We start from the raw sequence: 27,119 nt of genomic DNA on the forward strand, positions 1-27,119 counted from the left end.
TTAGCTGAACAAACCAGAAGGCTACTGGAGCAATGATGTAGTAGAAACCACCCAAAAATTACCCCCATTTTAGAAACTACACCCTTCAAATTATTAAAAACTGATTTTACAAGTATTGTTAACCCTTTACATGTTTCAAATATTAACAGTAAAATACCCCTACAGTAGAATCCACCAAAAAGTGACCCCATTGTGGAAACTACACCCCTCAAGGAATTTATTGAGGGGTGTCCTCACCACTTTGACCCCATAAGCCCCCTATTTTTATTTTCACAAGGGGTAACAGGAGAAAAAGCACCACATATTTTCTCCTGAACATGGCAACACCCCATATGTAGTCGTCCCAGCAGAGACCCAGTACGCGACCAGATCTAATGAGAAAGCCCTTTCCCTGCATGAGTATGGGAGAACATCGGAACACTTAATAAAGTATATTAGAAAAACTTTCCTTGTCACCCAAAAAAAAAAATTAATAGCCATGTAAAAAAAAAAAAAATGTCCTACTGAAGTGAATAGCATTGTTGTATGCCTCATAATCTAGAAGGTTTCATCGTTTGGGTTGTCTGCTCTATATGTTCGTTGCATGCAGTTACACGATGATCATACCACTCACTCGCACTGACCTTTCTTTGCCTTGTAGATATGAGAACATTCCTCCTTTGTTTAGTTATAAGCACTCATTTTTTTCACATAAGGTTTTTCTGATGTGTATATTAATAACAGTTTTAAATTAGCAAAAAATAATTTACTCCAAATGGCATGAGATTTATTATCACTGCTGTTCATATTGCTATTGGTCTTGTGATTGTGAGACGTGTGTGGTCCTAACACTCGAGAGATCATAGCACCATACACACCACACATGAGATCATAGCACCATACTTGTAAAACAGAACACTGGATAAAAGATGGTCATAGCTTTTCTTTCCTTACTACTAATAGTAAAGTCTTTAGGCGATCAGCCCCCAACGTTCCTGTGGTTGGATGTTCTTTGATGATTATTTAATTGGTATTGTAAACCAGCGAGTTCAACGTAAGTGCAATGTACACCATGTAGTAAAGCTACTTCTAAGCATTAAGAATGTTCTTTGAAAAGAAACACTCCCTTTTACTAGCGCCAAGATCCATCAATCCTATACATACATACTCCTTACCTAAACTTTTCTGCCAGATCGCTTTCTATTCTTGTCTTTTGTAATTATATCAGGACGTAATAAAAATATGTTTATACACATATTTCAGGTCATTCTTTGCTTCAGATTATTCTTTACTGACTCCGATTAGCCGAGTGCAATATGTTCAAATGTATTTTCAATATTTACAGTTTTCTTTCTTGGCTATACCTTCATGAGGGCTGCCATGTTGAATGTACACACTTCCTTCCTGTACTGACTGCATAGATAGTGCAGCAAGATGTGTGTGCTTTATGGTAGCTGTAACGAATGAGAGTTAATGGTGAGAAAATAGTCCAGGGACTATGGGCTCATTTAGATGACCGTATGTGTTTTGTGGTCTGCAAATTGCGGATCCGCAAAACACTGAAACCGGCTGTGTGTGTTCCTCATTTTGCCAGCCCTATGATAGAAGTGCCTATTATTGTCCGCAATTGCGGACAAGAATAGGACATGTTCTTTTTGCGGGGCTGCGGAACAGAAGTACCGATGTTGACAGGACACAGTGTGGTGTCCACATCTTTTGCGGCCCCACTGAAATGAATGGGTACACATCCATTTTGCGAAATTGCAGAATGAATGCGGACACATAAATACAGTCATCTCAATGAGCCCTAATACACTTATACGTCCCCAAAGAGGAAGCGAGGTGAAACGTGTGTTGGGGTTGGTGTTCCCTCCAGGCTCCTGGTCTGTATTTGTCTTCCATGCTACATTTGCACATTGCATAATTGTTCATAACTTTTGTATTGCTTTATTATATGCTTTACCTACTATGGTCTGCTCAGGGCTATTCCCTGTTGGGACTTTTTGAATGCAACTATTTATTGGAACTGTGAGGTGTGCAATACCACCTGTAGGATTTGGATGTTCACGTGCAACCTGAATATAGCTACTGACATTTTTTGTCAGACACTATATATGGATATTCCACATCCTTTGAAGACTTAACTACAGGTGAAACTCGAAAAATTTGAATATCGTGCAAAACTCAATTTATTTCAGTAATGCAAATTAAATGGAATTGCATTAATGCAGCTTAAACTTAGAATATTGTAAAAAGGTTCAATATTCTAGGCTCAAAGTGTCACACTCTAGTCAGCTAACTAATCCATATCCCCTGAGCAAAAGGTACCTCCTAATTGTGACTTTGGGGTTTTCATAAGCTGTAAGCCATAATCATCCAAATTATAGCAAATAAAGGCTTGAAATATCTCACTTTGCATGTAATGAGTCTCTCATATGTTAGTTTCACCTTTTAAGTTGCATTACTGAAATAAATGAACTTTGCACGATATTCAAATTTTTCGAGTTTCACCTGTATATGGTCCAGTGTGCCTCTGGGGGAGCATTTATGTCATAGCATTCCTTGCACTGCTGCTATTTTATTAATTATGATATATGTTATGTACTGTATGAATTTCTATCAATAAATTATGAAGTTACAATATATGTCTGTTCTCAAATATTTTTTTTAATAGGTTTTATTTCTCGTTTTGTCAAGTTTACAATAACAAAACAATAACATTCAAAATAAACAGAATAAAAAGGACAATTACATTCAGCTACCTTAACTGACAGACATGAAAAGGCGTTATGTAGCATAAGATGTTGTTGAAACAGTACATTTCACCTTTAACTCGTAATCCTAGTGGTCCTGGATATAATTGGTCGCCATCGAAGACTGTCATTCACACACCACATACACTCAGGCAGCGACCTGCAGACACCAGAGTTATGTCTATGAGTTATTCCGATACCAAGTTGGCACTCAACCAGTGGCCCCAAATCTTTTCAAACCTGTCTGGTGTACCCCTAGCTTCAAAGGTCAATGTGTACATAGGTAAAGTTGCATTGATGAGTTGAGTCCAATGGGATAAGGAGGGACTCTTTGGAGGCTTCCAATTTAGCAGGATGGACTTCCTAGCATAGAATAGTAGTAACCTAGAAAGGATTTTAGTGTATTTGGTAGAAATAATGTCGTTACAAGGACCAGTAACCACTAACTTCTGGGGATATAACTGCCTGGAGACCCAGTCTGGAATTGAGATATCTGTGCACGTCTTCCCAAAAGTCTGCAATAACTGGACATTCCCAAATCATGTGCATTAACGTTCCCTTGCCAATGCCACATCTGGTACAGATATCTGATGAGAGTTTATATATGCAAGCTAGATGCACAGGAGTCAAATATACTCTGTGTATCCACTTAGCCTGAATCAGCTGATCTCGCGCACAAATCACTGATGATCTCCATGTAGAGGCCAATTCCCTCTCCTGCCGCAGGTCTAAATTCATGATATCCTCTTTCCATTTGGTGAAAGCTTTAGATATAGGCGAAGGTTGATGCGATATTAGTGTCCCATAGAAGGCAGAGACTATTTTACCATGTTCTACGCGCCTGGCAATTTTCTCTATCTCCCCATATTTTAGTCGCAGAGGGCTCACCCCGAATTGGGACACACATGGTGTTCTCAAATATTTGGTGAGCTGAGCCCTAATACAGTAGAGTCCTATGAACCCTATCAATAGATGTGTAGTATTGGTGCCCCTCCTTACCCATCTTATGTACAGAAGTACAGCTATAGAGCATTCATCTATCATTAGATGCCTATCCACTAATGATAATGAGATGACTCTGTTAACCATGCCCTGGACTTCAAAGCTACATAGTACATTCCTGCCGTTTTCACCCTGACCACAAATCTAATAACAGGCGTCACTTCTTGATCTGTACAGGTCACTTTACTGTAGTTACCTGCTTATCTGTCATTCTAATCCTGCCTGTAATGATAGCACCTCTGTGTATAGATAAGGCAGGCTATCTATTCTTTCCTTGCACAATGACCTCTGCACAGGTCACAGAGCATTCCTACAAAACTCTCCCATAAAAGTCAATGAGGTCAGCTCCAAACCATTGTTTCTATGGAAGAGCGCTATTGAAACATTTTCATTTTACTGTTCAGAAAATAAAAACAGATTACCACCCGTATGTGACCTTCAGTGAAGTCAAGCATACACACTTCCGGCCCATTTGCAGGGGGCCCCTGTCCTTGTGATCGGTGGTGGAACAGGATACTATCTTGTGGAAAGGTGATGATAAATATAGTTAATGGGAAAAACCCTTGTCGTTCGGTTATTTTATTTTGATGTTGCACAGATGCCCACACACAAACCAAAGATTCCTGATGCACTGATAAAAAAGCCCCATGCAGACCCTATAGAGACTATCCACCCCTTTGGTCTGTTTCATTATTTCTTACTTTACAACAATGAGTCACAGAACATTTCATTAGCCAAAGCCACAAAGGGAAGGCTTAGAAACAACAAAGTCCAGTCCTTGCAAATATTCATTCATCCTCAGACCCCATGCAACTTAAAAGAGCTCGACCTGTTTTCCAAAAATAATAATGGGGAAAGCTGCAGTGTCCACATGTAATGCGACAGAGCCCTACCCGCACAGACTCAACATTTATATTGCTGTAAAAAGAAATGATAGATTCTGAATGGAAGGGGTGAAAAGTTGTGCATTTATTTATTCTATGTTCCATATCTGTCTATAGATCACTGTTCATTTCTGCTCCAGATGAACATGAAATAGCAATTTTCCTGTTCATCAGTGTCAAAAACGTCAGCTTTAATCCACTGTGATTTAATACTGTTGCACAATAACACATGCAAAATTCCACTGGACTGAATCCTCCTCTCTTTTAGGAGATCCCTTCATTTTAAAGGAGTTGTTCATCTTTTAGGAGTGTTTGGGCAGACCCCCATCCCCCTGGCTAGACCTGCAAAGGGAAGCATTCTTACTTGATCCCCGCTGCTGGGTCTCGGCTCCTTCGCTGCCCTGCCGCTGCTGCCTTGCCCAGGTCCCCACTGTCAACATCTGCTTTGACAATGACTGGCCACAGGAATTACATTCCCCCCCCTTGCATCATGTGACCAACTGCCATGACAGAAGGGGATCAGGTCACCGCTGCAACCAGTCATTGGCGGCAGCAGCGTCAAAGCAGATGTTGACAGTGGGGGGCCTGGGCGAAGCAAAAGAGCAAAGAAGCTGGGACTAAGTGGTCGGGAGCAGGTAAGTATGCTTCCCTTTGCAGTTCTGGCAAGGGGCTCCTGCCCAAACACCCCCAAAAGGTAAACAACCCCTTTAGGGAGCAACTTATCTACTGGGAAACAAAAGGTACAGCCTTTTCATATTACAGTAAGTATGTGTCCCCTTTGGTGTACTGGCTTACTGAAGTCTGCACAAAATCTATTGTCTATGGGCAACATTACTGAAGAGTGCAGTTATGAGAGAGCAGCATCCTTCTGAAGTCTAGTCTGTAATACCAAAGTCTGTAAATGATCAGTACAATAAAGGGGGCACTGTTAAGGTTCCTACATTTTTGGCTTTCAAGGAAAGCTTTAGTTTCCAACCGGTAAACGCAGTCTTCTATTAAACCTGGTGTATAGAAATAAGAGCCAGAAAATGGAGATATAGAGCATTTAGGAGAGGACAAATAAAGGCTTTAATGTAAATAAATTAACCTTCCATTGCGGATCCGCAATACACCTGGCCGGCACCCCCATAGAAATGCCTATTCTTGTTCGCAACTGCTCTAGTTTCTTGCGGAGCTGCGTACCAGAAGATCGGGGGCGCGCTCCGGAAATGCAGATGCGAAGAGCACATAGTGTGTTCTCTGCATCTCTTCCGGACCCATAGAGATAATTGTGGACCCATTCTACGGATGACTGAATGGGGCCTAAGATTATCTAAAAAGAGCAACTGTAGGTAGAGTAAAGAAGAAAGATCTGATAGGGCGTTAGGGTAGTGGGTAAGATTAGTAGGTGAAAATGATATATTAGGAAATTAAAGGAAGGAAAATGAGAGGTGGATGAAGGAAGGAGACTGCCACCAGAAAAGAAGGGTAGTACATGAACAAAGGATGGGGAAATATAAAGATGGAAGGGGTACATGATGGAATGGGAAGGGAAAGAAGGGAGCATTACCGAGGCACAAATGCAAGTTTAGGGGATTATAGGAAAGGGGGCAACTGATGGGTTGGAAATTAAGAATATGCTACATACCTGCATACAGACTGAATAAGATTTGCTTCCAAAGTCAAACACTATAACTTTACAACCAGGGCCACCAAGGCAGTTTTGATGCTTTTTTTTCAATCTAGTAGTAAATCCAAAAGGGAATAAAAGTGCAAAGGAAAAATGGATGTATTTTATCCTTGTTTTGGTTGAAAAATAGGCATCAAAAACTGCACCAACCGTTTTAACAGGATCTACATATTAGTAAAGGAAAAATGGAAATCTAAAAACCAAATGCGGCGAGGGAGTATCGAATTGTTGAATTTTCTAAATGTAACAATACACACTAGCCTAATATAGATGAATGTCTCCTCTGCACCACTGAGTCTGGATGGGTGTGACTGTCCCTGGAACTTCCAGCGAGAATTTCCCACAATAAAGAAGCAACTTGTCTATTCTGCAGATCAGAGCTAGAAACCCCTTTGGGAAATGTGGCATCCATGATGCATTCCAAAAGTTACAGCAGAGTCAAAAGAAGAGATTTCAGTACGGGGCGAGATTATCTACAATATGTTACAGTAGAAGGTTTCATTTATGTAGACCTATGTATACGGCTGGCAAGCTTTCACCCCTGTGTGGTCTCCTAGAATATCATTCCAGTACAATACATAGGGGCCATGTATAAAAATATAGATACAACATCAAATCTGTGCAGTTTCTACCACTTGTGTGAGAACGTAAATGTGCACTATATACCAGATGTAGTGACTGCATCTTTCTTAAAAGAGACGCCTACCAATAACTCTGATAGAAATGTCAGGTCACAAGAGAAGAAAATATGTATAATTCATCTTTGTAAAAGCAACGCATTTTGTCAAAGCATTACATAGATTCATTCCTAACAGCTGATAAATAACAGATGCATTCATTTTTAACAGATGTAGCCTTAGGGTACTTTCACACTTGCGTTATTCTTTTCCGGCATTGAGTTCCGTCCTAGGGGCTCAATACCGAAAAATAACTGATCAGTTTTATCCTAATGCATTCTGAATGGAGAGAAATCCGTTCAGGATGCATCTGGATGTCTTCAGTTCAGTCATTTTGACTGTTCAGGACGGAGATAATACTGCAGCATGCTGAGGTTTTATCTCCGTCCAAAATGCCGGAACAGTTGCCAGATTGCCGGCATTTTTTCCCATTGACATGCATTAATGCCAGATCCGGCTCCAAGTGTTCCGGCAAAACAAATCCGTTTTTGCTGTCTGCGCATGAAAATGTGAAATAAATAAATGCCAGATCCGTTTTTCCGGATGATACCAGAGAGACGGAGCCGGCATTTCAATGCATTTGTCAGACGTCTGATAAATTCCTTCAGGTTGCATACGTTTTGACGGATCCGGTAGGCAGTTCCAGCGACGGAACTGCCTGCTGAAATCCTCTGCGGGAAGTGTGAAAGTACCCTTAGACTAAGATTACAATGACCAGGCATTTTGCTCCTGCAAACAAGTAACTTCTCACTGCTGTAAACGGAGTGAACGTACAACAGTTTCATGCCCAGTCTGTACCAATGAGCGCAGTAACCTGCTTACCAGACCGCTAGTCTCCAGAGCATTTCATTATAATACTCTGGAAGCATGTTAAATTACACCGTGCAGGGTAATTACACCGTTTTAGCCTATCTCTGCCCCCACGATGCACTGGTAAACCCCCTGCACTTAATGAATCTTGTATACGGTCTCATGGACAATAGGGACAGTATCGCTATTGAAAAAGGGCAGCCCACAAATAAGCTATTATGTTTTTATTGATTTCAGCAAATCTAATCTATCTGTCCAGGGATGGCAAACTGGGCTGTTGTTCAGGGTCTCCTTCTAGTCCCCTCATAACTCGACTCTCTACTGCCTTAGACCAAAAGGGAATGTAAAATTAACCCCTTCACTAGGGGTTTCCCCCAGGAATGAAAACTCTCGAGCAACCTTAATTTACCCTTTCACTTTCCTAAACCACTAGGGAATGTGCTTTAAACCAGCAAGAAATTTACTGTTACCCTTTCATTATCCAACAGGGATATGGAAAATAGGAGAAAAACGGTGTAAAAATAGTAACCGGGATTGGGGCTACTTGTTGCTGAACTGTCCCTCTCTTTCCATCTCTATTATCTATCTACAGATATAGCAATCCTCATCTTGATTCTTAAGTAAACAATGGTAATGAACTTTTAATTATCTTTTCGAAGTCTTTAAATTGCTTTGGTGACATATCACATTCAAGTTTAAAATTGCTATATCTCTATCTATCTATCAATCATTCTATGTTTGTATCTATCTGTCCATGTGTCTGTTTATCTATCTATCTATCTATCTATCTAGTCAGTGTATAATCTATATGAACACACCCTGTCACAATTGTCAAGGCTTCCCCTGCTAAAATAAACCCCAACTATCAAAATGTTCATGAAAAAAAGCAGCGCGCTCATTTGGATAGATATATCCCACTGACGTACTCACATTGAACTGTTCTTTCTGTGCAAATGTTCAGAAAAATGATCTTTCCTTACCCATCAACTAAACATGTTTGCTTCTTTCCTTTGAAATGCTGTCAGAAACGAAGGGGGTGAACTCAAAAAGGCAAAAAACATATACACATGTAAGGTCTTCATTCCCATTATGCCACATGTGAAGCGGAAAAATCTGCAGCCATAAATCCCAGGATACTGTCTTTTCTTTCCGAGAGACAAGAATCACTACTAGGAAAGCTGTAGATTTGCTGCTCACTTTAGCTTCCTCCGTTCAGCTATCCTTATTGGAACCAGAAGATCGAAACTTTACTTCTGCTAATGGATTCTTCCTCTAGTCTATCAAAATAAGCAATGGTCTTTAAAGCACTAAAAGGCAGATTTTAAGGAAAAACTGAAGAAATTAGAGAGAATCCCGTACTTGGGACTCGGTGCCTCTTAGCTGGACTGAAACTGTCCAAACTTTCCTTATTAGGAATAGACTAAAGAATGTTGGAAGGCTCGAGGATCATCCCTTTTATTTTGGTAAAGAACATTTAAATGTTTCTTTTACCTTTAACTAGTTACACCCAGAAAAGCAGCTTCATAAATTATGTTTCCCGGATAAGCATTGTGAGTAAACCTGGTGTAGAGCAGAGGGGGTTGTCAGAGGGGAGTTGTCAGCACTCACTAAAGTCTCACAATCTCCATTTGTATGATAAATCTGGAGAATTGCTAGACACATTTGCTTTAACTTTAAACCACCTATTGGTTGGCTTAATACGCGCAAAAAAATTGGCGCAAGTTTAGCACTCGCCACATCTTAAGCCATGGCCATTCCCTGCTAAGCTACACTTCCTCTTCTTGACTTTTTCCTGCAGTCACACTAAGCAATTATAATTAAAATCTTGAAAGTGCATGAATCATGCCAATAATCGGAAAATGTAAATGCATCTTAAAGGGGTATTCCATCAAAATAAAAAAGGACTGCAAATGCAAATAGTTTTTTTTTTAAATACCAAAGGTTATAATCACCTCCCCATTACCCCACCACTGCCATTCCGACAGTCCCTGGGTTCTTCACCCAGTGCTCCTGTCCCGACATGGCAGTAGATTGCTGTAAGTCCCACTCAGCCAATTGTATTAAAAGGTGGATCATAACTGGAGACAGTGATTGGATGAGCAGCATTCACAACCATTTCCTGCAGTGTCGAGAACAGGAGCAGGAAGAGGAGCGGGAACTGGTAAGGTGAGCCCATGTTTGTTTTTGTTTTTTTTAAAAAGCATTTGCAGCCAATGGCCAAACTATTTTTATTCTGATGGAATATCCATTTAAAGATTGAAATGTCTGCTTTAGTACATAATGGTATTTCTTATAAAATAAAAATCCTAACGCTCAGCTGTCAATTTATTCCTAAATTTTGAGGAGGAATAACCACAATCCAGAGTTCTAAGAGAAAATACTTCCGAATTTTTATTTCAAGGGGAAAGTATTTACTAAAATTGATATGTTTATATAATTAAGAAAATCCAGTAACTGAATATACATTACATAAATATATAATATTATATAATTTTATAAAATTATTTTATCTATACCTTTACCTCTCAATGACGCCTGCAGCGTGTAAAGTGCTGACAGAGGGAGCGGACTCCCTCTGTCTCCCATCAGCACCCCGCAAATGCGATCGGGGGGTGCTTATGTGTTTCAAGGCTACCTGGCATCTGTTGTAGGCCCTGGTCCTGGCTGTAGTAATGTTCAGTAATGTTCATCTGCTGGTCAATGTTAGAATAGCATTGCCATTAAAATGCAATGCACTATAGGGTTAATGTACTGCATTTTAAAAGCAATCAAAATACTGTCTGTTATAGTCCTCTTGTGGGACTATTAAGTGGTAAAAAAAAACAAAAAAAAATACATTTATTAAATAAATAAAAAATACGCTTTTTTTCCATTGAAAATAAATCTACCCCATATGTTTGCTATTGCCGCATCCGTAACAACCCAAACGACATAAATATCAGATAAATTATCCCCTACGGTAAACGCTATAAAAAAATAAAATAAAAAGAATTCCTAATTTATTCTTGGTTGCCACGGAAAAAAACTTAACAAGCAATCAAAAAGCGCCATTTACTCAAAAATGATACCAATGGAAAATACAAGCCATCCCGCAAAAATCAAGCCCTCACACAACTCCATAGAATTTTTTTTTTTAAGTTATGGGTCTTGGGAAGCGGCAAGGCAAAAAAAAAATCCCCCCCCCCCCCCAAAAAAAGGGATTTTATTGCAAAAAAAGTAGTAAAAACATAAAAAAACTATATGTATTTGGTATCACTGTAATCGTACTGATCCAGAGAATAAAGATATCATGTTATTTATACCGAAAAATGAATGTCGTAAAATTTATAACGTAAAAATGCAGTGGCAGTATTGCTTTTTTTTCCCATCCCCCTCCCAGAAAGAGTTAATAAAAGTTAATCATAAAGTTATGTGTACCCCAAAATGGAGCCATTAAAAACTACAACTTGTCCCGCAAAAAAACAAGCCCTCATAAAGCTATATAGACAGAAAAATAAAAAAGTTATAGCTCTTGGAACGTGATGATGAAAAAAGGAAGAAAAACGCTTGGTTATAAAGGCCCAAACAGGCTTGGTCACTAAGGGGTTAATCGTCGTTTTTTTCCTATGATTAGTCTCCATTCCTTTCCTTCAGTTGTGCCACGTGACTGCACTTTGACTCTCCGAATCATGCAGCCTCTTCACTGTGGGAAGACTGTCAGGCTTTCTATGCATGCTTATGAGCTGCACATTGAGAATCCCATATGTATGCATAGAGTGACTAACAGGTGGTGCACACTGAAGAGGCTGCTTGATTCAGAGGTAGTGCGGTCATGTGGTACATCTGAAGGAAGGTGGATAATTCAATAATAAAAACGATCGCTAACAAAATTACTTGCAGAATGGGCAATATAAATTGAGGAAAAAATGTAATCATTTTCCTAGAGTGCTTTTTTAATAGGTGCAATGCCAAACAATTGCTTAAAAATATCCTATTTTCCAGATTGCTGACCATAGATTCCACACACATGGATAACCAGTTTCATTGCATTTTATGATTAACTTGATCAAACATAGCAACTGGTTGGAAACATTTGCTGTCGATATGTGTTCTGCACTATTAGCGTAGCAAAGCACAGTTTGTTAATTACAAAAAGGAACAGTTCTTGTACAATGATTTCAGAAAGTCTTCAAACCCTTTAACTTTTTTCACATTTTGTTATGTTGTGACCTTGAGCTAAAAAAAAAAAAGAAAAAATTGATTTCCCTTGGACATAAGTATTTAGCTCTGGGGTTTTCCATTTTTCTTGATCATCTCTGAGACGTTTCTACACCTTGATTGGAGTCCACCAGTGGTAAATTCAGTTGATTGGACATGATTTGGAAAGACACACCCCTGTCTATATAAGGTCTCACAGCTGAATAGCAGAGCAAAAGCCAACCAAGCCACTAGGAGAAAAGAACTGCCTGTGGAGCCCAGAGACAAGATTGTGTGGAGACAGATATGGAGAACAGTACAAAAAAAAATTCTGTTGCACTGAAAGTTCCCCAAAACACAGTATCCTCTATAATTATTAAATGAAAGAAGTCCAGAACAACCTGGACTCATCCTAGAGCTGGTCATAAAAGCAAACTGAGTAACTGAGGGAGAAGAACCTTAGTAAGTGGGGTGACCAAGAACCTAATGGTCACTCTAGCTGAGCTCTAAATATATTGTTTGCAGAAGGAAGAAACTTCCAGGAGGTCAACCATCACTGCAGCACTCCACCAATTTTTGGCAGAGTGGCCAGAACAAAGCCTCTTCTCAGTAAACAACACATGAAGGACCACCTGGAGTTTGCAAATAAGCACTTAAAGGATTCTGAGACTGTGAGAAACAAGATTCTTTGGTCTGATGATACAAAGATTGAACTTTTTGGCCAAAATTCTAAGCGTAATGTCTGGAGGAAACTAGGCATTGCTCATCACCTGCCCAATACTATCCCTACAGTGAAGAAAGGTAAAGGGACAGCGAGACTGGTCAGAGTTGAGGGAAAGCTAAATGGAGCAAAGTACAGAGAAATTATTAATGAAAACCTGATCCAGAGTGCTCTGTATCTCTGGACTGGGATGAAGATTTACCTTCCAACAAGACAATGACACTAGGCACACAGCCAAGACAACAAAGGAGTAGCTAAGGGTCCATTCACACGTCCGCAATTTCGGAATTGCGGACCCATTCATTCCTATGGGGCAGCACGATGTGCTGCCCGGACACGGAATTGCGGACCCGCACTTCCGCGTCCGCAATTCCGTTCCCGAAAAAAAATAAACATGTCCTATTCTTGTCTGTGAAGGTTCTCATTTATCCAGGTCATGGTATATATCTGTAAAGAATAAATCAAGGCAACTGGACGTACTGTAGATTTCTTGAAAACGTTTCACTCGTTCTTCCAACGAGCTTTCTTAATTCTGAGTGATTGAGGTCTATCGAAAACCAACACACACAGACCAGTACCTGCTATTTGATTCCCACCATCCTCTAGACCACAAACTGGGAGTCATCCAGACTCTACACCACCGGGCAGAGAAAATCCCCACCAGCACAGAGGCCAAGGCGAAGGAACTCAAACACCTCAGAGGGGCACTTAAAACTTGTGGGTATCCAGTTTGGGCCTTTGTCAAAACAGAAGGAAGGAGAAGAAAGACCACCAAGACTACCAGTGAGTGTCTGAGAAACTCAAAAGGATTTTTAATAAACATCACATTCCTGTTTGCTTTAAACCCAGCAACACACTGAGGCAACAACTGGTTCACCCCAAAGACCCAACGCCTAAACACAAGATGGACAACATTGTGTACGCAGTCAAGTGCAATGAGGAATGCTCAGAACTGTATATTGGCGAAACAAAACAACAACTACATCAGCGTATGGCTCAGCATAGAAAAGGAACAGGTCACACCTTTAAAGACAGTCAAGTGCGTGTTTTGGATAAGGAGGCCGATTGGTACAAAAGAGGCGTGAAGGAGGCCATCTACGGAAAAATGGAGAAGCCAAGCTTGAATAGAGGTGGGGGGGAAGTCTTTATCACCTACTGACTCCAATTAGGATAATGGAATCAACACCTTTGACCCAATGCTGGGTATAATTACCAGATGTGGATTCAGTTACATATTTATTCCCAGAATTTTTGTACAATCACTCAGAACTGAGAAAGCTCGTTGGAAGAACGAGTGAAACGTTTTCAAGAAATCTACAGTACGTCCAGTTGCCTTGATTTATTCTTTACAGATTGCGGACAAGAATAGGCATATTCTATAGTGCCGGCAATGTGCGGTCCGCAAAATGCAGAATGCACATTGCCGCTGTCCGTGTTTTGCGGATCCGCGGATTCACAAAACACGTTGCGGATCCGCGGATCCACAAAACACGTTGCGGACGTGTGAATGGAGCCTTATGGACAACTCTGTAAATGTCCTTGAGTAACTTGAACCTAAAAGAACATCTCTGGAGAGACCTGAAAATGTCTGCCTACTGACAGTCCACATCCATCATGACAGAGCTTGAGGTTATCTGCAGAGAAGAATGTCAGAAAATCCCCAAATCCAGGTGTGCAAACCTTGTGGCATCATACCCAAGAAGACTAGAGGCTGTAATCACTTCTACTGGTGCTTCAACTAAGCACAAAGTAAAGGGTCTGAATACATATGTCAATGCAATATTTTAGCTTTTGCTTTTCAATAAATTATCAAAGATTTCACATATTCTGTTTTCACTTTGTCATTATGGGGTAATGAGTGCAGATTGATGGGGAAAACTTTGTTTTTTATTTTAGCACTAGGCCGCAACACAACAAAAAGTGAAAAAACTGAAGGCGTCTAAAGACTTTCTGAATGCACTGTACATGTTTTAGGGATTCGCTCTGGTAGGCAGGGTGAGCGGACGCAGTACAGAGGCAAAAACCAGTTTGTAAAGCAAAACTTCAGTGTTTATTCACACATAAGGTATAGCACAAAACGCAAGTCACTTTGCAGTCTTGGTGTTTGTTCACACAGACGAGAATTTCATAAAGCAAGAAAGTCACCTTATCTCCTGGGTGTTAGTTTGCACCCTGCTGGCAGTTCTGCCTCGTCAAGTCCATCAGCAGGCTTTAGGAGGCCTGTTTCCCCTACACCTGGGTCTCAGCCATCCAACTCGGCACAAGCCTCAGATCCCAACACAGAGATCCCCTCTGCTGATGCCAGCTGTTTTTTAAAGGCAGCTAGGTGTTGCCAAAACCCCAGACCGGCACCTGAGATTCAATCCGGTGTTTGACCCCACCTGGCTGCCAATCAGTCCAGCAGCACACACTGGGAGGAACATACCTGTTTTCGCAGACAATACCTTCACTGTGTCACAATGTATACAGACTTTGGTGGTATGGGCTTAATTAAATTCAGAACCCGACAGCTTGTAATGTGACTACAAGGGATGTAATGCTTTACATGCAGTGCTTCTATGCTGGATGCATGTATATAAATAGCCATACACAGTGAGCACCAACCATGGCTATTTAACTTCATTGTTAAAGGTAGCTGTCATTTTGCAATCTTTTACTTTACGTGTCTTTTATTTTATTGCTCCTATCTTCCGTTCTGGGCTGTGGTCACACGACCATGTCTATGCAGCTCTTTCTTATTTCCTATTATGTTATGTTTATGGGCGTGTTAGAGCAGTTATTATTCCGAGAAATTTTTGAATAAATTGACAGTTGGTGTCTGACATTTTCCAATCAGTGCTGACAGTATCTGATTGTGTAGGGGGACACACTCCTTTGACAGGGGGGGATGGTAACACCAAACTTATTCATAACTTTCAGGGAAGAATAACAGAGGAATAGCACAATATACAATTTCAAGAACAGATGCTACAGAATTGTTATATTTTATAGGAAATGCACTTATTTAGTAAAACTGATATGTCAGGATCGGTGACAGCACCTCTTCAAAGTAGCTTCTGAAGTCTGCTTTACATTCACAGAGAAGCATAAGACTCATTTCACATACACAAGGCTCCTGGGTCCATATGATCTTGTTAGGCTACTTTCACACTGGCGTTTTGGTTTTCCGTTTGTGAGATCCGTTCAGGGCTCTCACAAGCGGTCCAAAATGGATCAGTTTTGCCCTAATGCATTCTGAATGGAAAAGGATCCGCTCAGAATGCATCAGTTTGCCTCTGATTAGTCTCCATTCCGCTCTGAAGGCGGACACCAAAACGCTGTGTCTGTCTGACGAAATGAGCCAAAAGGATCCATTCTGACACACAATGGGGACAAATCCGTTTTCTCTGACACAATCTGGCACAATAGAAAACGGATCCGTCCTCCATTGACTTTCAATGGTGTTCAACGTCTTGGCTACGTTAAAGATAATACAAATGGATCCGTTCTGAACGGATGCAGACGTTTGTATTATCTGAACGGATCCGTCTGTGCAGATCCATGACGGGTCTGCACCAAACGCGAGTGTGAAAGTAGCCTTACACGTACCATCATTCTACTGGATTCATCTATAACACTGTATATCTTACCTATTGAGGATCTTTTTAAATTCTCACAACACACAATGAAAATAAATCACAAGATTAGCAGTGGAAAGACATAACCCATGAGTACAAGCAATTCTGCATGTGAACGTTTCAGCCCGAGGACAGGTCTGTAATATCTCTGCCTTAATTACAAGGGTACAAGTCAGCTGCCAAATAATAATATAGTCCTCATATCTGTTCCTGTGGAGCTTCCCGTCAGCTTCCTTTAAAAGCAGTTTCAAATAAACAGAAAGGGAATAAAGGCAATGGCTTTTTCATTGGGAAGTTTCATTCTTCAGGGATTTTAGGCCATTCATTCGGCTGTGGGATTAGCACTTTTCAAGATTAAAACAAGAGCACATTTCAGTAATGTCAAGAAGGTTTACGGTGATAGAACAGAATGAACTTGACATAAGAAGCCGTCCACGCCACAATGAAATCCAACTCGGCCTACCTTTCTCAATTCTTGAAAATAATTCCTTTTGTCTCCTTTGATTACTCAGCTAGTTGGATGACATCACTTACATGAAATCTGTGCCATAGGGAAAATGTGGAAGTGTTTGATGTCACAAACTTCAAACACTTTATGAGATGGGAACATTTCATAAAGTATTGATTTGACCTCCTCTGTATGTGTGCCCAGATGCTCTGTCTAGATGCCAGGCAAGAAGAAGAAGTCAAGATAACATCAGCCTGGGACAGCGAGATGACATGAAGCAATGAGAGGTCCACTTAGGCTACTTTCACATCTGCACTCTGGTTTCCAGACCAAAATGGTACTGTTTGATTTAACACATCAGGATGCATCTGTTCTATTAGGATGCGGTTGTGTTAAATCAAAATCAGTCATTAAAAACAATATAAGTCAATGGGTAATGGATCAGTTTCTTTTAGGATCCGAAAAAAGCGGATCCGGCGTCATTGACTTACATTGTTTTGTTCCGATTCAAAGACCGGACATAAAAATGCAGCTTGCAGCGGTTTTGTGTCCGGTCACTAAATGGAATGCTACCGGAACGGAACGTAAACTAATGCATCCTATGCTCTATGTAGTAATGGCAATGGCTAGGGGAGCTGGTTTTCCACAGATTGTTGTCATGGTTTAGGCCAGCATCTTGGAAATCAGGGTAAACGCCCAAAGTTTTTAGGGCTGTGGACATCCCCTAATAATATATTAACAAGCTTGGAATTAAAAAAGATCTGGACTGTAGAGTTAGGCTTCGTTCACATCAGCGTTCAGCCTTTCCGTTCTCCTACTCCGTTAAACGGCCAGGAAAAACGGAAAGGACGGATTCGGCACATAACTGAGCCGAACGAAGCCTATGGACTCCATAGACCCCCCTATAAACTATAATGGGGTCCGTTAGGTTTACGCCCAGAGGAAGATTTTTTAAGCGGAGATAAAAACCCTGCATGCACTACTTTTGTCTCCGCTCCAAAATCATCTTCCGAGCGTAAACCTAACGGACCCCAATATAGTCTATGGGGTCCGTAGGCTCAGTTCGGCTCAGTTTTGTGCCGAATCTGTCCTTTCCGTTTTTTCTGCCCCTATAATGGAGTAGGAGAACGGAAAGGCTGAACGCTGATGTGAATAAAGCCTTACTAGAGCTAAAGTGAATGCCAGGCGCATTTTAATGGGTGAAATGGACCTACTAGAGCCATATAATATACAAGGCCTGTTAATTCCATCCTGAGAAAAGCAGGAAAACTGGGTAGAAATATTACTTGATTATATATACATTATATGTGTATCATGGTAGGGTTATACTCGTTATTTTAAAGCCTGTTTAGTAACAAGGATGTGGCTACATCATCTTCTCACATTCCTTGAAACACAGTTGTCACAATAAATACATGCACAAGAACACTTACTGTGATATAAATGATAAGAGACTCAGGGGGGCAGACATAGCAGCTGCTATAGGGCCCAGAAACTAAGGGGGCCCATATCAGCTCAAACATGTGGTACATTCAGTAATGAAGTGTATGTAAGATGACATGGAACACTGAATGCGGCCCCAAGGTTAGGCTCCATTCACACGTCCGCAATTTCGTCCCGCACTTTGCGGAACGGAATTGCGGACCCATCCATTCCTATGGGGCAGCACTTCCGGGTCCGCACTTCCGGTCCGCCAAAAAATAGAACATGTCCTATTCTTGTCCACAATTGTGAACAAGAACAGGCATATTCTATTAGTGCCGGCAATGTGCGGTCTGCAAAATACGGAACGCACATTGTCGCTTTCTGTGTTTTGCGGATCCGTGGCTCCGTGGATCTGCAAAAGACCTTGCGGACATGTGAATGGAGCCTTAGCTATGTTGTGACATTGCTGTATTATTCCTGTATTGTGCATTATACCTACATGCATTTCCACTGCTTGAGGAGGAAACAGGCACATGGTGCCATTTTTATGCTATTACTGTGCTAAATGCCTGTACTGTGACATCAGCGGACTATCTCTGTATTGTGCCATCACTGTATGCATTTTGCCAATAGTGTGACATCACTGTGAGCATTATTCCTGTACGATGACATCATTCTGCACCTTATTCCTATATGATGACATCATTTCGTACATTATCCCTGTACTGTGACATCACTGTGGAGTGCGACTGATTTAATATATACTGCCACTTCTCTACAGAAAGAACTCCTGGTATTGTGCCAGTTTTTATGTGGAAACCACAAATCTGCCAAGTAAATTCTGCAGGAGATATTCCGCCCCCTATGGCCGTACCCTAAAAGTTTTTTAAATGTCTGAATCCCAAAAAATCTAAATTTATATAGACTTTTATGGTTTTCACATGCAGTGTTTTTCTTCTGTTGGGTTGGACTGAGAAGAAATGCCACAAATGGGCAATGGATAACCCTAAAAACACGGTTTAAAAATGCATGGAACTGGCCAGTGTAGTGCAAGCCACTTTCATGGACTGAGAAGAAATGCCACAAATGGGCAATGGATAACCCTAAAAACACGGTTTAAAAATGCATGGAACTGGCCAGTGTAGTGCAAGCCACTTTCAAATAAGATCACTTATTGCTACACGGAGTATTAAAATGAAAAAAATATGGATATGACAAATAATATGGATTATATTAACTAATGGTGATTTTGATCCCTGTACCAAGTTCAAAAAATGCTATGACATCTCTGGTGCCACGAGTACACAATTGCATTTGGAGCTGCCAACAGTTAAGCCACATGTAGGTGACAAATAGCCAGAAGGCACTCATATGGGGCTTACATGGGGCTTCTGAGACACTGGTTAGAAAACATTAAAGTATACGCATCGGTAACAGAGATTTAAATTAATCTCTTATTTTGTTCCCTTACTGTTTTTAACTCATTCATGCATCTCATGGCACATGTTTAACACGGGCACGAGGGAGTCCAGTGCCATGCAGCATAGGGTTGGCACAGATGTGGTTCTTGGCTTCCATATAAAGCCAACATCTTACTACCTCGGCTGGCAATGGTCTTACAATGCTATGAGGCTCCCTCTATAAGCCCACCAGCCAAACAAAGGCCCCCAGGCTTGCTATGCCTTAGGCTACTTTCACACTAGCGTTCGGGTGTCCGCTTGTGAGCTCCGTTTGAAGGAACACAAGGCTCTATTCCGCTATTAAATACAGAATGAATGGAAAAGAGCTATTTATTAATTTTATTGAATATAAAAATAAAAAAAAACACTTTTGCTTGCTGCACACTTTACCCTGAATGTTTCATATGAATTTCAAATGAGATGACCTGCCCTGGTTGTATTCAGATGATGCTAATAGATATTTTAAGATATGGATTTTACTTTACATCAGGAATAACGTGGAGTGTGCATACAGGGGGAGAAGAGGCAATTCACTGACCTACATGCATACTGCTCTCAAGCACATTGTTCACTGGCTACAGTAAATCACAGATTCTGGTCTAAATTACACTTATCTGGCTAAGACATTGTACTTTATAATAAATTACAGCTTTTACCTTCTTTATCAGATAACCAGTACAATGCCTTCACTTGTTGCTGAGGTATGTCATACTACACAAGTATTATTTGATTTTCCAGTACAGAATCTTCAGTTGTACCCGCTATTCCTCTCACGTCTTACTGAGGTAATCTACTCATGCTTCTGTAATACTTATTGTGGTTTATACTCGAAAATGAAGCTTTGTGGTCGTCATAGACTTGGTTAACGGAACATTATATATGGGAAACTAATCCAGCCTACTTGGAATGTCTTCCACTAGATTTACCTGGCAAAGTCTTCTCAGGTGGTCTCCATGTGGCACTCCTCCTGTGCCATGTTGAGACTTGAGAGACAAAGAGACACTGTAAATTCCCAAATATATCTTTTTTTAAGTTTTAATACTTGTGCACAATTGAAACCCTTTAAAAAAATTGCTGCATGCCTAAACTCATAACGTTTTTTTATTTTTATTTTCCATTGGTATCATTTTGGAGTACATAAGACATTTTGATTGCTTTTTATTCCATTTTATTGTGTGGCAGATAAACAAAAAACAGCAATTCTGTTTTTTTTTATTTTTGTATTCACAGTGCGGGATAGATTAAAGGGAACCTGTCATCAATTTTATGCTGAACTCACCCAGAGAGGTTTCAAAAGGCTGGTATCAGGTTTTGGGAACACTAGCGGCGGTCTGGACGATGACTGCAGTTTGCCTAACATATAGCTTGTGAAGGTACATAGTAACATGGTTTGTAAGGTTCAAAAAAGACAATCTCCATCCAGAGAACCAACTATCCTGCAATGTTGATCCAGCAGAAGGCAAAAAAATCCTCAACCCCGGATTACAAATCCTTCCTGACTTCAAATATGTATACCATAATTAATCTCTAGCCATATAAATAAATCTCTGGAGCGATCTCCAGAAATATAGTAACTGTATTCTGTAATACACTCCAGAAAATGCATTCAAGCCCCTTTGAACACACTTAGTAAGTTCAACAACATCCTCTGGTTGATTTCCATAGTCTCACTTCTCTTACAGTAAAGAACACCCTTCTATGTTGTAGAAATCTTTTAACTTCCAGAGGATGTGCCCAGTGAGTTCACCAACCTCATCTGGTAGAGTTCCATAGTCTCACTTCTCTTACAGTAAAGAACACCCTTCTATGTTGTAGAAATCTTCTAACTTCCAGAGCATGTGCCCAGTGAGTTCACCAACCTCCTCTGGTAGAGTTCAATAATCTCACTTCTCTTACAGTAAAGAACACCCTTCTATGTTGTAGAAATCTTCTAACTTCCAGAGGATGTGCCCAATGAGTTCACCAACCTCCTCTGGTAGAGTTCCATAGTCTCACTTCTCTTACAGTAAAGAACACCCTTCTATGTTGTAGAAATCTTCTAACTTCCAGAGGATGTGCCCAATGAGTTCACCAACCTACTCTGGTAGAGTTCCATAGTCTCACTTCTCTTACAGTAAAGAACACCCTTCTATGTTGTAGAAATCTTTTAACTTCCAGAGGATGTGCCCAGTGAGTTCACCAACCTCATCTGGTAGAGTTCCATAGTCTCACTTCTCTTACAGTAAAGAACACCCTTCTATGTTGTAGAAATCTTCTAACTTCCAGAGGATGTGCCCAATGAGTTCACCAACCTCCTCTGGTAGAGTTCCATAGTCTCACTTCTCTTACAGTAAAGAACACCCTTCTATGTTGTAGAAATCTTCTAACTTCCAGAGGATGTGCCCAATGAGTTCACCAACCTACTCTGGTAGAGTTCCATAGTCTCACTTCTCTTACAGTAAAGAACACCCTTCTATGTTGTAGAAATCTTTTAACTTCCAGAGGATGTGCCCAGTGAGTTCACCAACCTCATCTGGTAGAGTTCCATAGTCTCACTTCTCTTACAGTAAAGAACACCCTTCTATGTTGTAGAAATCTTCTAACTTACAGAGCATGTGCCCAGTGAGTTCACCAACCTCCTCTGGTAGAGTTCAATAATCTCACTTCTCTTACAGTAAAGAACACCCTTCTATGTTGTAGAAATCTTCTAACTTCCAGAGGATGTGCTCAATGAGTTCACCAACCTCCTCTGGTAGAGTTCCATAGTCTCACTTCTCTTACAGTAAAGAACACCCTTCTATGTTGTAGAAATCTTCTAACTTCCAGAGGATGTGCCCAATGAGTTCACCAACCTACTCTGGTAGAGTTCCATAGTCTCACTGCTTTTACAGTAAAAAGCCTCTTTCTACGCTACAAAAATATTCTTACTTCTTGACATAAAGTATGTCCCCTTGGAACAGTCACAGTCCTGAGATCAAGGGAGAGATCTCTGTTTTGACCCATCATATATTTATACACGGTTATTAAATCTCCCCTCAGCTTTTTTTTTTTAAAACAAGATAACCCTATTTTGAAGATTGATATATAGTTTGTGGGAGAATATTCAGTAAAACTTGTATTTTATTCATTTTAATTCTTCATATGGAAGGCTGTCAATCACTGATATAACCACCTTAGACTTCAAAGCTCAGAATGAGCAGGACATTAAATAAATAAGTTAAACGTAATATTTTCACATAAAACTACATATAAATTTGCTCAGCTCCTTATGCTCTACCACACGCCGTCTTCAGCTCAGACACCATGTTCAATGTGACAGGTTCCCTTTAACAAGTCTCAGCTATTGTGAGTTATTTTATCTTGACTTATCTTATGGCTATTATATCTGGCTTATTGTTTTAGTTTTAACATTTCTTTTGACATCATTATGTAGTAATGTTTCATGTTATTACTTTATTATCAGGCATCTGTTATTTGTGCCATAAATACAACACAATACCACATTATATATTGATACATTGCCACCTGATGATATCAGTGTTTTTTGGCACAATGGGCTTTATCAACACAATGCAATGTAGAAAAAAAGATCACAAGCTGACCATGGCCATTAGGTATTTGTTGGTGGTTCCTGCTGATTGTGATTGGATCTAAGTATAATCCAAAGTGTATGTTTAGTTATTAACAAAGTATATAAATGACTAATGCACCCAGATGTTGGATGGATAGTTGTAAAACTCTGCACACAGTTATGTCTCAGGCAGGTATGTAAATGACAGCCTGTGTGGGTCTTGCCACAACAAGGTGTAAAACTGCTTTCCCCGCTGCACCATAGAAAGAATTTTAGAGGCAAATTTTGGGTAGTATACCTCTTGATGAGAGATCATTGACTGCTAGACATGACTAGTGCAATGCACTCGAAAATACATTTTGCCCAGTTGACAGACTTTGAGAGGGGGAATATCAATAGACTGAGAGAAGCAAGATAGTCATTTCGACAAACTGCCAGGCATCTAGGCTTTTCTGACCCAGATGTTAGGAGGTGCTGGGAGCACACAGCGAACATGCTCCAGATGTGTCAGACAGACCACCAGTAGAGATAGTGATTTCATCCACTGACTAGCATGAACAGCTCCCACAGTTTCATTATCCACCATCCAGAAAAAGGTGGCACCTTCTTTACACACCCCTATCTCTGCACAGAACATTTTCAGATGCTTAGCAGGAGGAAATTTGGTGTCAAGGTGCCCATAACATATCATGCCATTGACAGCCAGCCATTGTCACCTTTGTTTGCAGTGGTGTTGAGCCTGGCAGAGACAGCAGGAGGAACAAGGGTACACCAACGCCTGGTGCACTTAACTGCTCCTCTGCATATAGAGTAAAAGTTTGAAAACCACAGCAGCTGTTTCCCACTGTGGTTTTCAGCCACACCACAGCATATCAGGACTTGTGACCTCTCCGGACATGTTTATTTTAGTAATTACTTGCATTCCCCAAGTAATTTCAATTTTGGAGCACCTATTCTTATGACACTTTGTTAATGTCATTCCTCTAGTATTCCTACTAGACATTTATGAACGAACTGCTGGCAGCCTGTGCAACACGCCAGACCTACAGGGTATAGCGAACTGAGGTCACGGTTATGGGCAATCGAGGGTTACTCACTGTATGGGAGAACCCTGGGCAGGCGCGTGGCAGTGAAGGAGAGGTAGACACGGTTCCTCTGGGGCACACTCTGTATATAGGGACCAGGCCTGATGGTGGATGAGGTGCCCTGGATGTTACGGGTATTTTGAGTGCCTGGGGCAAGGTCCCTGTTGGATTCGTGACGCCAGTGCCTTTGGACGGTGGCACGCCGGTTGGTAGTTGGAATGATGTAGGTACACAGGTAGAATCGTGAACCAAACGTAACTTTTACTGAACAGTTCAACTTTGTACAGCAGGTGGTAACACAGTCTTTCAATCACAGTTCCACAAGTAGGCTTATTCACAAATTGGCAGGTAATACTTATGCAAGATACGCAGAGGGTAACTTCACAAGCACTCAGCAGCAGGTTGTACCTTTCCTCAGAATCAATGTACACTGTCCTTTCTAGAACTCCTGCTCTGGCTTTATATCCCAAGGCCCGGATGCCTAAAGGGTGGCTTAAATCCTTGGTTACTATCTTCCTCTGGTATTAATTAAATCCTTGCTTTCCTTTCTATTTGCATCTGCCCATCAGGGTTACTTATCTTTCCCTGGATCTTTCTCACGTGGCTGTTGATTGACTGTGGGTTTCTCCCAGGAGGTTGGTTCCTGCAACTGGGGTGACTTCAGAGCTAACTAAGGCTCTCTTGGTTTCAGGCAGGCTGGAGCTTCTCAACAGCCTCCTGGACATCACTAGCAGCCAGGGCTATCCAGCTGCATGTCAGGAGCAGGCTTTCTAGCCTCTGTCTTCTCAGACTCCTGACTCTGCACACACTGCACTGCACTGCACTAACTCTCCCTGTCTGGGCCTGGACATTTATACTAGGGGCTCCCTATCTCCCTCTAGTGTCTGGGATGTCTAACTACACCCAACTAGGCCTGCTGTTGCATCATACAGGGGTACATTGCATATAAAACCACATTAGAACATACATTAAATGCACAATTAAATATAACATTTCTGTTCCTTGTGAGTAGGAGTAACGCGCACACCAATTGACCCTTGTGTAGTGCCCACCCCTACCTAGTGGGACACTACACCTGTAATAAAGGTACATCTGGGTATTACCGGTTGGGGGTTTGGAGGGTTGCGCAGTCTGACACTGGCAGCACTGACTAAACTGTGCAGGGACACATCTCCTACTAGTAACACCAAGATGGACCGTTATTGCAGGCTTCTGGCAATTCATTCATAATCTTCTAACAGCAATAACAGATGAATGGCACAGCAAAGAATTATCTTAAAAGATGTCCCAGAATTGTTAGTTCATGGAGAATGCACGTAGTTACTAAATTCAAGTAGTTACTTCCCAGGAATCGCCTGCTCGTCAGTGAAGGAGACCTCTGCATTTACATTGAGAGATCTCCTCCACAGTTGGGAGGAGCGATCACACATGCTATGCCTATACAGAATCACTGTTTGCCGGCAGCAGGGTGCCGTTTGGATGGCATGATTTACTGCTGGTAAGTGATGATGTAGGTGACCGCACAAACGATAATATTACCAGATGAACAAGAGTTTTGCATGTTCATTGGGTAATCAGCGGCACCTTTACGCCGGCAGATCATTGCTAATTATCGTTCCTACGAACGCTTGTTAGCAATGATCTGCCTGATGCTAGGGCAGTGTAAAGGGGCCAGACATCAGGAGAGGTGTGAGGACCTCTTTAACGGCAGACAAGTTGCCTACAAAGGAATATAGCTAATATGCGTCACGATATTCGCAGGCCTAGTCTAACCAGAGCTCTTCTTGGCTCTTGCCATCTTCTGTAAAATGTATAATGAGTCTGATCAGGGATATTTAGTAATATTTAACGACTGGAAAATATTTTAAATCTATTTACAAACACTCAGGACATAGTTTCCAATCATATTATTGTTGCAGAGACCACAAAAATATCTAGGGAATTCAATTCACACAGTATAATTATATCCAAATATAAAATGAACTGCAGACAGCGGAAGATACTGAGAAATATCTTATTAACTATTGTGTTTGTCAGTATGAATTTCTAACTGTAGCTCCTTCTTTTAAAATATGTTTTCAAACAACCTGTTTAAATACATGATACTCTCAATATAACTTTGTATATGTGTTGTAGGGATTCGCTCTGGTAGGCAGGGTGAGCGGACGCAGTACAGAGGCAAAAACCAGTTTGTAAAGCAAAACTACAGTGTTTATTCACACATAAGGTATAGCACAAAACGCAAGTCACTTTGCAGTCTTGGTGTTTGTTCACACACACGAGAAGTTCATAAAGCAAGAAAGTCACCTTATCTCCTGGGTGTTAGTTTGCACCCTGCTGGCAGTTCTGCCTCGTCAAGTCCATCAGCAGGCTTTAGGAGGCCTGTTTCCCCTACACCTGGGTCTTAGCCCTCCAACTCGGCACAAGCCTCAGATCCCAACACAGAGTTCCCCTCTGCTGATCCCAGCTGTCTTTTAACAGAGATCCAATCCGGTGTTTGACCCCGTCTGGCCACCAATCAGTCCAGCAGCACACACTGGGAGGAACATACCTGTTTTCGCAGACAATACCCTTTACTGTGTCGCAGTGTATATTGCCCTAAATTATGAACAGTAAAGCATTAAGCTAATATAATTTTTTCCTAGGTACAGTAAATATATTAGAAAGTAATTAAATATGCAGGCTCAAACCCCCCACAACACCATGACACTATAAAATGTATCTATTTGGAAAGGACATGTACCATAAATGCTGATATAATTACATTGTAAACAGCAGATGGTTAATAGGACAAGTAAAATACATTGTAAGATGTATTTTAGTGCCATATTTACAGCAAGCGCATGGCCTCAAGTGATATTAC

General features: G+C 40.9%; 1 protein-coding gene across 4 annotated transcripts in view; it reads right to left on the reverse strand.

Moving 5' to 3' along the window:
• ARHGAP6 (Rho GTPase activating protein 6) overlaps positions 1–27,119 on the reverse strand; it is a 633,174-nt gene that overhangs the window by 106,005 nt on the left and 500,050 nt on the right. Inside the window, exon 1 of one of the 4 annotated variants that reach the window (XM_044287030.1) lies at positions 8,755–9,141. The exons of 2 other annotated variants lie outside the window; for them this stretch is intronic. The gene's annotated coding sequence lies outside the window, so the exon portion shown is untranslated. Of the gene's footprint in view, positions 1–8,704; positions 9,142–27,119 lie in introns of those variants that run through there. One more of the 4 variants, XM_044287029.1, reaches the window with a different exon arrangement.

This window comes from Bufo gargarizans, chromosome 3 (assembly GCF_014858855.1).
Source record: "Bufo gargarizans isolate SCDJY-AF-19 chromosome 3, ASM1485885v1, whole genome shotgun sequence".
Taxonomy (NCBI): Eukaryota; Metazoa; Chordata; class Amphibia; order Anura; family Bufonidae; genus Bufo; species Bufo gargarizans.